General features: G+C 43.5%; 1 long non-coding RNA gene across 1 annotated transcript; it reads left to right on the forward strand.

Moving 5' to 3' along the window:
* Nucleotides 1-844: 844 nt before the first annotated feature.
* Nucleotides 845-2941, forward strand: LOC142817995 (uncharacterized). Its single transcript, XR_012895472.1, has 2 exons — nucleotides 845-955; nucleotides 1287-2941. It is a non-coding gene; the product is annotated as an uncharacterized LOC142817995 (long non-coding RNA).
* The last annotated feature ends 13526 nt before the right edge of the window (nucleotides 2942-16467 follow it).

A 16467-nucleotide genomic window follows, 5' to 3' on the forward strand; every position in this document is an offset into this window, starting at 1 on the left:
TTGCTTATTTGTCAAAGCAGGTGAGGATAAGAATTAGCATGAATATATTTCACAAGCCCAATAAATATTAGCGGCGAGGTGTACTCTCAGGTTGTACTTTTCTGCGAAGATACGCCGGCTCCTCGGATGACTTAAGACAGGTAACTTCAGCACAGTTTTCTAAGACAGGTCCTACAAGGGTGAGGTTCAATGTGGAACTTCCCAGGTGGTATTGTCAATACTTGTTAATGTATCAGTTAAGCATCTTGTTAAGCATCTTTTGTTTCGGATCTACGTCAGTCTTGCGTAAACGACTGAAGATACATGGGCACTGCCTTTTCGTAAATACATGTTTAAGATATGGGCCTTTAATAGTTGAACGCGATAGCGATATTCTTTTTCTTGTGCGTGCTTGAAACACTTAGTGCATAAAACCTTCTCGAACTTGCTATGCACTCACTGCGTGAACTTAAAGGAGCCCTGCCACACTTTTTGAGCGTGGTCAGAAAATGCTGACGATCGGTAGTAGAGGCTCTCGACAACACGCGAGTTAAATATTATAGCGGAGCACGCGGCCTGGCATTCACAATAAATTATCAAAGTCAGCTAAAGATAACTTTCTCCCTTCTCGACAAATCACGAATAAGCCCATCTATCAGCCGTTGGCTGATTTGAACACGGCGCTTACGGTTGTTACATTGGTGGCCGCGAGAGGCCGTTACTTGTCCACGTGTACGCTCGTAATCGTTCTGACAAAGCCACGTATTCAAAGAAAAAAAAACGAAAAAAAAAACGCTAAAGGTCACAAGGCGCAAGTGACGTTTTTTGTTTGCCCCTCCCATATCTCCTTGCTTAGCTTCCAGCGCTTTCGTCGGGACGAGAGAAGAGAGAATGTGATTCCAGCGTGTGACAAATCTTTGTAACTCCACTCGTACTGCACAGATTCTTAAAAGTTTTGTGGCGCTCAATTTGTGAGGTAAGGCGCTTTTCCAGTGAATTAATGTCATGGTTAATCTAAAAAGTGTTTCAGGGCCCCTTTAAGAGAACCGGCGTAGTAGCATATGTGCTTCTTGTAGCAGCTTACCGGCTTTCAAACACGAACTCATCAAGATAATCGCATGTTCTGATGATCGATGGTAATTTACGCTTGTACCACTCATTATTACTGCAATATTTCATGTTGTATTGATAAGCAAGTATATAAGACGCATGTGTTTGTAAAGCCTTACTTTCATTGCATTTTCAAGCAGATGATGATGATGAACAAACTTTATTTAATTAGCAGAAAGGTCCTCTTCCCCTTTCAGGTGCGAGAGGAGAAAGGAGGACCGAACCTAGATGACGGCCATGATCCCATGGGCCCTGGCGGCGTCTTCGGCCTGCCGTATTAAGCGAGCTTGTTTTGAGAGTCAGAGTTGAGGAGCGCGGCATCCCATCCACTTCCGTCTGGAAATTCGCCTCTCATGGGGGCCTGCGGGCATGCCCATAAAATGTGGCTCAAGTCCGCCCTGTTGTGGCAAAATTTACACTGTCCGAGTGAAGTTCCGGCACGCAGCGGTTCATTGTTACCGGACTAGGAAACGTGTGGGTCTAAAGTAGGCGACACGCCACCGCCTGTCCTTTGTTCAATGACGAGTGTGCGGGAGGATAAAGTTTCCTGCTTAGCCTGTAATACTGCGTAATATCTCTGTAAGTGGTCATCCGCTCAAATCTCTCATCGTCCTCCCCGTTCGACCAGGGCAATCCAGAGGCTCGGTCTGTAAGTCCTCGAGCTGTCTGGTGTGCAGCCTCATTGCCGGGCAAGGAGGAGTGAGCGGGTGCCCAGACTATTTTTATTGTTCGTTGGTCTTTGCATCCAACCAATCGTTGGTTGGTCTTTGCATCACCAGACGACAGCATTAAACTTCAACATGATTTAAATTTAATTGTAACTTGGTGTGATAAGTCACTAATGCCGTTAAACCTAACTAAGTGTAAAATTATGTCATTCACCCGCAAAAAGAGCCCAGAAAAATTTACCTATAGCATAAAGTCTGTTCCCATTAGCCCTACCCTATCATACAAATACCTCGGAGTGCATCTGTCATCGTCGCTATCCTGGTCAACCCATATTCAAATAATCTGTTCAGAAGCTTCACGCACTCTCGGATACCTGCGCCGCAACCTAAAATTAGCCTCACCAGACATTAAAAAATTAGCTTATGAAACGTACGTCCGACCGAAACTAGAATATGCTTGCTCAATTTGGCAACCCTCACAAACATATCTAACTAACGATTTAGAAAGGATTCAGAACCGCGCTGCCCGTTTTATTTACTCCCAATACTCTAACGATATCAGCGTTAGTGCACTAAAAGAATCATTGAAACTGCCGTCCCTCGAATCTCGTCGTATCATTTCTCGATTGTGTCTGATGCATGCTTTCTATTATCACCCTCAATCACGGCACGTCCTCCTTCAACCATCACACAGAACTTCATCCCGCATAAACCACAGTCACCCTATCGCACCAATAAATGGACACACTTCTGCAATGATTACTTCCTTCTTTCCCAATGGGATAACACTGTGGAATAAACTACCTGATAATATAGTCACGTGTAATAACCGCCAAATTTTCCGCAGTAAGCTAAAATGTCACATGTCGCAATCTAACTGAATGTGCTGTTTTCCCTGCCAATGTTTAAATACTTTTTTTTAACTAATGTATAAACTGTCGTCACTTTTCTCTGGAAGCTTACCTTTGTACCATTACTTTTTTATTTGCATTTGGTAATATTGGCGTTTTACTTTGCATATTGTACCTTTTTTTTTTTCATTGTTCTTTGAATGTTTACGTTTTGGAACCCTTCGAGTTTTGTTGAGTTGTTCGACATACCTTGTACGCCGCCCCCCCTTATGTAATGCCTCCGGGCCTTTAAGGTGGAATAAATGAAATGAAATGAAATGAAATATTCTTAAAGCTATTTGGGATATTCGCCCTCGTGCAATGTTTCTCCCAGCCATCTGCGAGTCGCTAACAATGAGTGAAGTCGAGGTGGATGCTATGGCCATTGCAATAGCTGCTTCCTCCGCCTCTTCTGCAAAGCTCGTTCTCACCGAGCCGCTGACCTTATGATATCCTTTGTAGTCCACTACTGCTATAGTCATGTTGTCATTTCCTTTGTATTTGGCCGCATCTACGTATGTTGTTTCCAGTATATTTTTTACGTTACTATGTATATTTTTCGCTCTTTCAGCTCTGCTTGCTTTGTGATGTTCGGGGTGCATGTTTTTTGGAATCGGTAAGATTACTAAACATTTCCTGATTTCATACGGGATATCCTTCTTGGCACCAAATTGATTTGCGTAGTTTATACCCAGTTCCTCTAGTATGGCTCTACCTGTTTTACTCTGCGTTAGTCTTTCATATTGTGCGATTCTTTGAGCTTCTATAAGCTCTTCTGATGTGTTGTGAAGCCCTAATTGAAGTAATTTATCATTAGAGGTAGTAATTGGAAGTCCGATCGCCTGTTTGAAAACTCGTCTAATGATTCTGTCAATCTTTTTACTCTCGGCCACTTGCAGTCTAAGGTACGGAATCACATATACAATACGACTGATGACAAAAGCCTGTACCAGTCTTATCATATTATTTTGCTTCATACCATAGTGCCGATTTGCAATTCATTTAAGTAGACGCATACTTTGCTGCGCACTGGTTTCAAGTATTCTAATCGCCTCTCCGTTGTGCCCGTTTGAGCTGATTTGGAGTCCCAGAATTTTTATGCTTTTCACCGTAGGTAATTGCGTTTTTCCAACAAAGACTTTAATGTTAGGTTTTTCCTGAATGCTTTTCTGACCCCTACATGTCGAAAAAACGTCCGACATGTAGGGGACATATTTAAAACCCCTACATGTCGAAAATTCTCTGCTATAACCAATGTCGGGTTATACAAGAGAAGTTCCGATTTTTCCGGTGAACATTGTAATCCCGTATGGATGGCATATTCTTCTACAACATTCACTGCTGTTTGTAAAGTTTCCTCTATGTATCCGTCACTACTCTCTGCTACCCATAAGGTAATGTCATCTGCATAGAGGCTATGGTGGAGTCCTGGAATTTCCTTCAGTCTGGTAGGGAGAGCTATCATGGCCACGTTAAAAAGAAAGGGGGATAGGACTGAGCCTTGCGGCGTACCTCTGCTGCCCAGACTAAACTCTTGGGATTCTGCTTCACCTAGTATTATTCTTGCAGTCCGGTCAGTTAAAAAGTCTTTTATATAATCGTATACTCTTTTTCCTAGCCCTAACGCTTGAAGATTGGCAAGTATAGCTTTATGTGATGTATTATCGAATGCCTTTTTAAGATCTAGGCCAACTATTACTTTTGTGCCGTGTGTATTGAGACCCGAATCAATTATTTGGTGTTTAATCTTAAGCATAATGTCCTGTGTAGGCAGTTTCACTCTGAAGCCTACCATCGTATGAAGAAAGAGCTCATTGTCTTCCATATAATTTGACAGGCAAGTTAGGATGACATGCTCTAATAACTTTCCTATGCAGGATGTCAGGGAAGTAGGCCTAAGATTATCAAGATCTAGTTTCTTGCCTGGCTTGGGAATCATTATGATTGTTGCCGTTTTCCATTGCTTGGGTATCTTACCTTTTTTCCAACACTTGTTCATATATTCGGTGAGGGCTGTGATAGATTTGTCGTCTAAGTTTCTGAGCGTTTTATTTGTGATCCCATCGGGGCCCGGGGCTGATGTTGTGCTCAGTTTCATTAGTTCCAATCGTACCTCGGCCTCTAATATGGGTCGGTCTACGGAATCATTTTCTTTACCTTTGTATGAGCTTAATTGCTCTTTGGTTGTATCCCCAATGTATCTCTGTCTGATTTCTTCAATCAGTTCTTCCTCCGTGCGTTTGTATTTACGGACAAGTCTAGTAAAGTTTTGTTGTTGTGCTGTCTTGCTCGCTTCCGAGTCTATCAGACAGCTTAACAGGTTCCATGTTTTAGAGAGACTTATTTGTTTTTCCATCGCATCACACTTTTCTCCCATTGTTGTCTGCATAGTTGCTCCGCGTAATTCTCAATATCTTTACTGAGGGTGGCTATCCTTTTTCTAAGGCATTTGCTGTGTTTTTGTGTTTTCCACCATTTTTCTAGGCTCTTTTTTGCCTCCCACATATATAGGAGCTTACTGTCTGTGCTTTCTAGTCCTTCTGTTTTTGGTATGGTCTTAGTTGCGATTTGAATATTTTGCTTAAGTTTCTCTAGCCATTCATCGAACTCTTCGATGACATCGCATGCTTCCGTCTCTCTGATTTTTCTAAAGCTATCCCATTCAATCATCCTTAATTCTTTGCCTCCTCTTTTACGTGGACCTGCTTTAAACGTGGTCTCGTATATATAGTGGTCACTGCCCATATTTTCTTGTGTATTAAGCCAATAAGGTTCTATGATATTCTTAGTAAACGTGAGTTCAGGAGACGTGTCTTTGGATACGCTGTTTCCAATCCTAGTTGGGAAAAGGTGGTCGGTTATTAACGTAAGGCCCTCCTGTTGGGCGTCGATCCAGAGATTTCTACCTTTGATGTTTTCTTTGTCATAACCCCATGCCGCATGCAACGCGTTGAAATCTCCTACTATAACCAATGCTTGCTTTTTAGTAATTTTGATCGTTTTTCTAAAAAGTGACCTAAATTTGTTTTTTTTGTCTAGGGCTGCTATAGACATTTAATATGAATAGACTTTCACCACTATTTTGCGATGGAACTAACTCAACAAGAACATGATCGACATCGCAGATTTCTGTATCATGTTCTATCACCGTGAGATTTCTTCTCATGAGGGTTGTTACGGACGTTTTTTCATCAGGGGTACCATAGGATTTGTAATACGACAACTTAGCCATTGCTCTAGTTTCCTGTAAGGCGATGACGTCTGGTGCCTCCTTTCCGTTTAGGAACTGTTGTAAGTTACCCCGTTTCCGGCGATACCCACGACAGTTCCACTGCCAAATTTTATACTGATTACGTCGTGCCATGTCTAGGAACGGTCCCTTCCCCTGCGATTTAGATTACTTCGGTCGTAGTCAGCCGGTTGTAGCGTTTAGTAGTAGTTTTAACCGGGCCTGCTCCTTTAGACCTCAAATTTGTTTGCGTGTTCTCCACCAGCGTTAGTCAATTTTCTATGCTATCTATTCTTTGTTTTATTTCTACGAGCTGCAGCTGCAATCCTGCGAATCGTTGTTGCATTACTTTAGTAAGTTCTCCGAGCATATTCTCGACTTTCTTTTCCAGGGGTTTTGAGAGGTCTTCATTTTCTACAGGAGATATTTCCTCTGCTCTTCGTTTCGCTGCATGCACTCCTGACTCCTGTGCCGGCGCTGGAGTTAAAATTCGACTACAAGATGCTATGGAGCTAGTTGACTCGCGCAGCTGATTTTGCCTGAGTTTAGAGTTCTCTTCCTTTAGTTGTTTTATTTCATCCCTCTGCTTCGCGTTTTCATGGGTGAGTTGCTATAGCATTTTCTTAATATGGTTTAGCTCTTGACATAGGGTGTACCCTTCTGCCACAACCTCAGGCAAACTCCCAGACCGGAGAGACTCCTCTGATACCTCGCCCACCCAGCTCACCATTTGTTGACTGCCCCGACCGCCGCCAGGATCTCGTGGGACTGTCCTTGAGGTGATGTCGTTGTCCTTGTCTTGGATTTGGCCCGTGACCTGGATCTGTGTTGACGAGTGGACCTTGATCTAGATGTGGATCTGGGTTTGTGTTGAGTCCCTTCTCTTTCCGCTTCGGCGAGTCGCGGGAAGGAGTTGGAACGATCTCTGCGTTGTCCCCATCGGTCCTGGGTGGCGTTGCCATTCTCCTCCGTTGGATTTTCTGGTGAACACCTTTCCCTCTATGCCCGTGTTGCTCTAGTGTTCGACAACATCTTCATTTCTCTTTGTTCATCGCCTTGTTGTTGTTCCTCTTCCCACCATATTTTCTTCAAAAGGTACGGGGTCCTAAACCGTTCTTTGCACTTTTTGTCCCCTGTAAGATGACCTTTCCCGCAAAGGCCGCACCTAGGGACGCACTGGTGGTTTTCAGTTGGATTTAGCACCCCACAACCACGCCATTTCTTGCTGTCAGGCTGTGGGCAGACATCCGCCCGATGTCCGATTCGACCACAAGTAGTGCATGTTTCATATTGCTTCTTGTATAGGAAGCACCTACATTCGGCACCACGGTAGTATACAAAATACGGCACAAACAACCCTTCGAAAACAATGACCACTCAGTCCGTAAGTCCCATACGTCGTGCTTGTAGAATCGTCGGGTTCCTCTCATTGACCAAGCTTTTTTTTATGTCTTCTTGATTATCATACTTCGGTATTCCGTGGATAACCCCTTTGGATGTGTTTTCTGGTGCCGTTACATAAGCGGCTGTAGCATAGCTCATGTCATTGATCATAATTTCCTTGATGTTAACGTATTCCTTCGCATTGGCCAGACTAGGTGTGCTCATGATCATGGTAATTTGTCGCATGTTGATTCTGAGAGTATCTTCCCCAGCAATGCCAGGCTGTACTTTTGCCGCTCCTAGAACACAGTCTCTTATGACCGCTAGACTCGTTCACGTCCAGTCCGGACCTCCTCCTGGGCGTATTACAACCTTGTAATCGTCTTCTAGTAGTTGCGGTTCTTTTGGCACTGACCGGCAATGCAAAAAATCTTTCAGTCTCCGAGACGCCTCCATGGACACACCTCCCGCGTTCGTGGCTGGTTCCGCGTTTCTCTTGTCTTTTGCCTTCTTGCGTCGTTCATGGGCCACAACCCAATCTTGAGTGTCGTTGTACTCCTCGGGAGACAGCGTCTCCCCCTCAATTTCCACAACATCCATTTCGCAGGCTTCGAACAAGCCGGGGGCCTGGCTTGTCGCCTAGTTGCCAGCGCGTCGATGGCACTGCGTCGGCACTGCGATGGCGTAGCTAGGGCAACGCCGTTGTGGGAACTTAAAAGAAGTGTCACGGCTCAAAAAAAGTAGGCCCACCTGGTATATCCTGGCATCGGACGAATCGGGTGATCATCTGGCGACAGCTGTGATGGTCTTGAATCCCGTGGGTGTCCTTAATCAGCCGCGAAAGTGAAAAACTGGCAGAGCCCATTCGAGAGGCGTCCGAGTGGCTCAGCCCCCTAGCGGCAGACTCTCATTTTCAAGCAGAGAAAGTTATTTCCCTGTATTCACAATCAGGCACGTGGCTGTGCGGCAGAACATCCACTTGCCACGAAAACAACCTGGGTTCGATCCCAACTCTGATCCAGGTTTTGTATGGTTTACCTCATTTGCAGCGTTCTCAATTCGTCAGTGACGCATAAGATGATGAATTTTCGTTCACAACCAACGACGCCGACTCCGTCACCAACACCGGAACTTCTGTGAAACGAGCTTTTTAACGTGATTGCGGTGAAACGACAGCAACGGATAATTTTAACCATTTCTCATTAAAGGAAACCATGGGGAGATGTGAATCAGCACTAGAGTTCATTTTCGTTTCCATTTGCGTGTTTCATTTGTGGGCAGAGTTGTGTTTTTATTACTCTTAGAAGCCAGCGTAGGAGGTGGGAGAGGGGAAAAGAAGGATCGCGTGATCCGGCATCACGCAAGCATGAGCGCGTCGGCTGCACCAGCAAGCGATGCACAACCCTTGGAGTGGCCGTGTGTGGGTTGTTGTGAGCGTAAACGATAGTTATCGCCCTCCCATTTGTGGGCTCATAGCTGTCTCGTGTAGGAAAAAATTAGTGCGGCCGTTCAATTCATACGTCTCAGCGTTATGGTCGCACTGCCTAAGCTTCATTACCTTGCGTTTACTAGGATGTGGATCAGGTTTACGGCGTGCATGACAAACATGACTGATAGGTCAGGGCATGATTTTTTATTTATTTTTATTTACAAATACTGCTGTCTACAGTTCGAGACATTGCAGGAGTGGGTCCATAACAGTGAATACACACTAAACTAACAAAACACATGGTTTGGTAGTTCATTCAAAAAACTATTGGTAGGCAACTTTCGGAGAGAAACATCCAGATTATTCCACAATTCCACTGTGAAAGGAAAAAATGAAAACTTAAAACAATCTAGAAATGGCATGAAGGGTGTGATGTTAATGGGGTTTGACCTGCGAGTGTTTGCAACGGAGTTGGCAAAGGAAAAGTGTTCTGTACGCGTCCGCTATATAAAAAAATTGTATGACAGAAACACATTATATATGCACTATGAAGGATTCGTGGATGTTTCACCTAAGTTGTTTTTACTGAAATACGTACGTATGCCTCCTCCTAAGGTGGTACTGCAAGTCACGTCATGACATAAATGGCACAGTACGAATCTCAGAATTGAGAGCAGTTTATTGTGGAACAGATAGTTGAGTTAGTTGGTAGCAATTTACTCTTCGAAAACAGCAACGACAAAAAAGGCAACGACCAAGACGGAAACGTTGAGGTTCTGAACTTTGACAAAGGCGCTTAACCGCGTCATAAGAAGGGACTAGCGACGGGTGGTACAATAACCTTAGTGACCTTAACAAAAATATGAAAATCTAGCAATCAAGACTGAATCGAAGCAAGGTATTTTGCGCAGCAGTAAAGCATTTTACCTCAGAGAAAGACCTTTAAAAGTCAACATGTGTGATAAGGAGTTACATTAATACACGTAATAATATGCGACAAAAGCATGAAATTGCACCTGACGTCACACCTTGCGATAATTTCAGATGGCTGCAAGCTTTTAACACGTTAAAATATTGGAGGGCGCCTGAGCCTCAGCTTCAAGAGTAAATTGGCGGCGCCGTGGTGTTCTAGTGGCTAAGGTACTCGGCGGCTGACCCGCAGGTCACGGAATCAAATCCGGGCTGCGGCGACTGAATTTCCGATGGAGGCGGAAATGCTGTAGGCCCGTTTGCTCAGATTTGGGCGCACGTTAAAAAACCCCAGGTGGTCGGAATTTCCAGAGCCCTCCACTACGGCGTCTCTCATATTCATATGGTGGTTTTGAGACATAAAACCTCACATATCAATCAATCAATCAATCAATCAATCAATCAATCAATCAATCAATCAATCAATCGTAAATCGCGATTGCGTAATCGGGCCTCGTGTGTATCACCTTCTCTGCTGCTTCAGTTCATGATGAAAGCCTGAATAACACCTTTACGAAACCAGTGACTGTAGGCGTAACAAGGTCGTTTTAAAGTATCATTAAATGCCTATCACAAGCATAGTTACTAAGCGCCCTCTACGCCATAGTTATTCTTTTTGTGATTGAGCGAAGAGCCCACTACGAGTTCGTAGAGCAACACACGAGTTTAGTAGCTGTTCACATCATTGATGGTTTCACTGCTGGTGATGATTAAGTATGCGTTAGTTATTTGTAATGATCGGGCCTCTAAAGCACTCACTCGTTACTGAATTTTCATATTTTGAAGCTTGGCGCGGTTGTACCCTTCTGGCACGCAATATATTGTTACGTGAATAAAATAACCAGTCAATCACACTGCAGGCTATTCACAAAATATATTTGTACGAGCGGTTGCAGCGCTGGCCATGGCCAGTGGAGCTCCAAGCTCGAGAAGCATGAGACCGTCGTTCTGTTTGTCGGGCGCACACGCGCGTCGATAATATGGATTCGGGTAGCGTACATGTAGCAATATGATACGTTTAGGCATATAGTTTCCTAAACTTAACAAGAGGAGACTCTGGCGCAGCTGTCGTTGAGCAACCATAGGAATGATTCGACGTCCGCGCGTGCGGACGTCGAATCACACTCGTGGCTTTGTTTACTGCTGTGTTTCAGTCTGTTTAGAAAGAAAGAACAAACCCCTTTGAACTTCACGGCCCGATTTGAAGTAGTAAGCTTAAATGAAAAAGGTGGTGGAGCGCAGCCGCTGAAACTTTGCTGATTTTCATTTCCTGAGAAAACTGCTTCGAGCCACACGAACACACACGGAGCCAGAAGTACGAAGATTCGACAAATACTTGTACCACCCACAATTCCCACGCTCGCTGGAGCACCATGCGTTGCAGATCCCGTAGACTGTAGCATGATTGTTCCCTGTAATGTATATTTAGGAAACTGCTCCTTACGAAGACATTTCGAAATTTATGACATTCATATAGTTTTTTTTCCAACCATTTTATAGCTACACATCTCCACTCTACCAGTTAAGACATATAACTCAATGAAAAACCAGTATATGTTGCCCAGACTGTAAATTATAGAATCTGCAACTGACCCGAGACGACAGAGCATCGTTTCTTTCATTGTCGTGATGCATTTTATTTTTAGGACATTCGGAGGAGAACAATAAAGAAATACCTTTCTATCACTGCTCAAGGTATGAGTTTTACAGCATATCCACGAAGTGAATGATGATTAGCGGACGAAGCAGTGGGATCGTAGAGCGTTACCATGAATCATCCGTGACACGGACCACCCACACATGTAACTGAGTGCCAAGCGGTGTATAGTTATGTACTATCTTTATTATTCATAACTGGTGTGGTGTGGAGAGTTGTGAACTTCGTTTTTTCTTCTCTATTACTGCTTTGTTATTGCGGATCTCACCTCAAGTTGGGAAAGACGAGGTTTGTGGACGTTTTCTTTGAACTGCTTGGTTGTTTCTAATCATTCGAAATGCGTTGTAGAGCATATCGAGACGTTATACACCACAAAAACCAGTCCTTGCTCGTGAGCATCACCATAATCATGTTCATCGTGATCAGAATCACCGTCACCGCCTTCGCGTATCACGACAGATTGTGGACAGGACTCAACTCTAAGAAGCTTCGCTTCACAAAGAAAATGTGTGGTCTAGAATACACGTGTTCTTCATCGTTATCATTGTCATCGTTGTCGTCATTGAAGGAAGATGGTGGACATGGCTGGACCCTAAGGAGCTTCGCCCCTAAAAGAAGCACAGCAATCATACGTCATAGAGTTTTTTTATGCTATTAGAAGTGAAGCTTCTTAGGACCGAGCCATGTCCGCCGTCGTCTCTCAATGTCGTTCATGATGACGGTTTCTCTATCTGCCATCATGGCACAGCGCTAGCTAGGTACCCACTATACATCATGATGATGACGATGAAGCACCCACTATGCCAATATGTCATCCAACAATCTGCTGATAAGTGAGGTACCTGCTGCAAGCTTATAATGCCTTATTTGGGCATTGTGCTGTGGGTGATGACGATGAAGACAAAGCGCGTTCGTTAGCCAATTTACACGCCACGCCGCTGATGCTGTTGGCGATGAAGGTCGGCACTTAATACTCATTTACATGCGTGAGTGGTCAGTGTCACGGTTGCTATGGTAACACCAAATGAACCCACTGCTTCAAGCAGACACCATCATTCACTTCGTCGATATGCCGTGTCTATTTAGGGCAAACCTATTAATGTGGAAGCTTATCTATTGTCGCGTGCCGTAACCGTGACGACGATGACACTGAGGACAATGAAGAAGATGATGATCATGAACAGTGACTGGCTTGTGCAGTTAAAGACGTCTACATATGCTCTACGATGCACTTCCTAGGACTAAAAAGAACCAACAACTACCAAGAGAACGTGCACAGACCTCGTCTTCGCAAGCTTCAGGCTAGATTCCTTACCACAAAGCAGTAATAACGAGGGAAAAGCGAAATTATCAACTCCATACAACATACAATTTATGACCAATAAACATTGTATGTCACTTTCCACTTTATACTGAGTGCACATCCAGGCATCGTGCAGGATGTGGAAGTGTTGGCAAGGTACGATGCAGTGACCATAGAATGGCACAGTCCCGATTTCACCTAAAATTAAAAAATGGAATGACAAAAACCGATACGCAAGAAGCCAATCAATGCGATAGCACTGAGAGAGAAAGTACAGGAATTCAGAGTCTTCCTTCAGGACAGCTACTCAACTCTTACCGAGGAAAACAGCTTTATCGTTGACGCAATGAATGATAATCAGATGAGTATAACTACGGAGTGTGCAGTGGAAGTTGGAGGTGCTGTGGTTAGACAGGACACTGGCAAGCTGTCCCAAGAAACAAAGAATCTCATTAAGAAGTATCAAAGCATGAAAGCCTCAAGTACAACAGACATAATAGAGTTGCTAGAGCTTTTGAAGTTGATTATTAAGCGTAACGTATCCGATGTAAAAAAGTAAAACATGGAGAGAATTGAACACGCTCTGAAAAACGGAGGAAGCATCAAAGCAGTGAAGAGGAAACTTGATATAGGCAAAAATCGGATGTATGCACTAAGTGACAAAGAAGGAAAAATAACTACCAATATAGATAGGATAGTTAAAATAGCAGAGAAAATTTAGAGAGATCTGTACAGTAGCCAGCCAAACTACTACCTTAATATAGGGACTAGCAGTAACCCAGATGACACCCCACCAGTAATGATAGCAGTCAGAAAAGCTTTGGAGAGCATGCAAAGAGGCAAAACTGCTGGTGAGGATCAGGTAACATCAGACCTGCTGAAAGGTGGAAGATAGATATTGTTAAAAAAACTAGCGACTCTGTTTACGAGGTGCCTCCTGACGCGAAGAGTATCAAAATCTTGAAAGAATTTCATTATCATTCTAACACATAAGAAAGGAGATGACAAAGACTTGAAGAAAACAGGCCAATCAGCTTGCTCTCCATAGTATACAAGCTATTTACAAAGGTAATTGCTAACAGAATTAAGCCAACATTAGAATTAAATCAACCACAGGAACAAGCAGGATTTAGAACAGGCTACTCAGCGATCTACCACATTCACACTATCAATCAGGTAATAAATAAATGCTCAGAATATAGCCAGCCACTATCATAGCTTTCAAAGATTACGTGAAGGCGTTTGATTCAGTAGAAATATCATCAGTCATGCAGATACTGCAGAACCAGGGCGTCGACGAAGCATATATAAACAGCCTGGAACAAATCTACAGGGGATCAACTACTACCATTGTGCTCCATAAAGAAAGCAACAGAATACCAATCAAAAAGAGGGTAAGGCAGGAGAATACGATCTCTTCAGTGCTATTCACTGCGTGCTTACAGGAGGTTTTCCAGGGCCTAGAATGGGAGCAGTTAGCCATAGGAGTTAATGGCGAGTACCTTAGTAACAGGGGCTTCATCGATGGCATTGCATTGCTTAGTAACTCAGGGGATGAATTGCAACTCATGATTACGGAGTGAAACAAAGAGGGCAGAGAAGTAGGTCCCAAATTTAAGACAAGGATATCAGAAAAGTAGGTCTTAAAATTAACCTGCAGAAAACGAAATTAATGTGCAACAACCTCGGAAGAGAACAGTGCTTCGAGATAGGTAATAGTGCATAGGGCAGAGAAGTAGGTCCCAAAATTAAGACAAGGATAGCAGAAAAGTAGGTTTCAAGATTAATCTGCAGAAAACGAAAGTAATGTGCAACAACCTCGGAAGAGAACGGGGCTTCGAGATAGGTAATAGTGCATTGTGCACTTGATGTTGTAAAATACTATGTCTACTTAGGACAGGCAATAACCACAGAGCATAACCACGAGATTGAAGTAACTAGAAAATAAGAATGGGGTGAAGCACATTTGGCAAGCACTCTCAAATTGTGACAGGTAGATTGCCACTATCCCTCAAGAGGAAGTTATATAACAGCTGCATCTTGCCGGTATTTAGCTACGGAGCAAAAACCTGGAGACTTAAAAAGGGGGTTCAGCTAAAAAATTGAGGATGACACAGCGAGAAATGGGAAGGAAATTGGTTAGTGTAACCTTAAAGAAGACAGCAGAGTGGATTAGGGAACCAATCGAGGTTAACAATATCACAGTTGTAATCAAGAAGAGGAAATGGACATGGGCCGGGCATGTAGCTCGTAGACAGGATAACCGCTGGTCATTAAGGGTAACTAACTGGATTCCTAGAGAAAGCAAGCGGGTTAGGGGGAAACAGAAGGTTAGATGGGCACATGAGATTAAGAAGTTTTCGGGTATAAATGGGCAGCAGCAAGCACAGGACCGAGTTGACCGGCGGAAAACGGGAGAGGCCTTTGTCCTGCAGTGTACGGAGTCAAGCTAATGGTCATGATGATAACACACACACACACACACACACACACACACACACACACACACACACACACACACACACACACACACACACACACACACACACACACACACACACACACACACACACACACACACACACACACACACACACACACACACACACACACACACACACACACACACACACACACACACACACACACATATATATATATATATATATATATATATATATATATATATATATATATATATATATGACGCTACAAAATAGAGACACGTCGTGGTTTAGATGCCATGCGTTTATTCTAATGCACGCGCACTTCCGCTTCGTCGGCTTCTCCTAGAATCACCTTGTTAATGCGTCACACTTCCCCTTCCCCTGAAGAAAGTCTCAGTTCAGAAGGTTCAAAATAACGCCGCAGTTTGCTAACATGCACAATGTCAGAGTTTCTACGTAAAGGTAGCACGGAGCGGTTGATCTCATAGTTCACTGTTGAGACCTTGCGTAGAATCCTATAGCGTCTTTCCACGACGGGACTCAGTTTGCCGTTGTTGGGATGCCATGGTGTCTCGTAAAGGACAAATTCACCGACTTGGAACTCAGTAGGAAGAAATTTTCTATTATAAATGACTTTGTTCTTAATGTGGTAGGTGATAGAATTGATAACTACAGTTTTTCGCGCTTCTTGGACAGTTTCTTCTCGTTGTTCCAGTTCAGTAGGATAAGATGGAATTCCATACATCAGGAAGGAAGGTGCGTAGCCGGTCGCTTCGTGGCGTGTTCTGTTGTATTCGTCTATTACCTCCGGAAGCAGCTTAGTCCAAGACTTCTGTGGTTCGTCATTGATCTTACATTTAAATCTCGTTACGATAGCCTGGTTTGTCCGCTCATTCATGCCGTCGCATTGTGGATGATGAGATGAGGTGAATAGTTGGTGTATACGATTATGTTTTAAAAACTGCTTAAATTTTCCTGCGGTAAATACTGTTCCACGATCTGAAAGGAGCTTTCGTGGTTTTCGAGGAGAAAAAAATGTTTTTAAGCATGAAATGTAGGTGTCGCTGTTCTCACTTTTATGAGCAAATGCCCATATGTAGCGAGTCGCATGATCAATAACCAAGTGTATAAACCTTTTTGACGAGCCATATCCAGAAAATCCTCCAATGGTGTCTCTTGCAAAAAGGTCGAAGGGCTCTTCAGCTGGAGGCAGTGATTCAAGCGTCCCAAACTTTTTTGTTTTCGTCTTCTTACACCTCTTACATGTTTTCGTCTTCTTACATCTCTGGCATTTATCACAATGCCGTATGTAAGTGGAAACATCGGTTAACATATGCGGCCAATAATATTGTGGATACAGGAGTGATAGCGTCTTCTTCACTCCGACATGCCCAAAATGTTGA

This window comes from Rhipicephalus microplus, chromosome 5, assembly GCF_043290135.1.
Source record: "Rhipicephalus microplus isolate Deutch F79 chromosome 5, USDA_Rmic, whole genome shotgun sequence".
Lineage (NCBI taxonomy): Eukaryota > Metazoa > Arthropoda > Arachnida > Ixodida > Ixodidae > Rhipicephalus > Rhipicephalus microplus.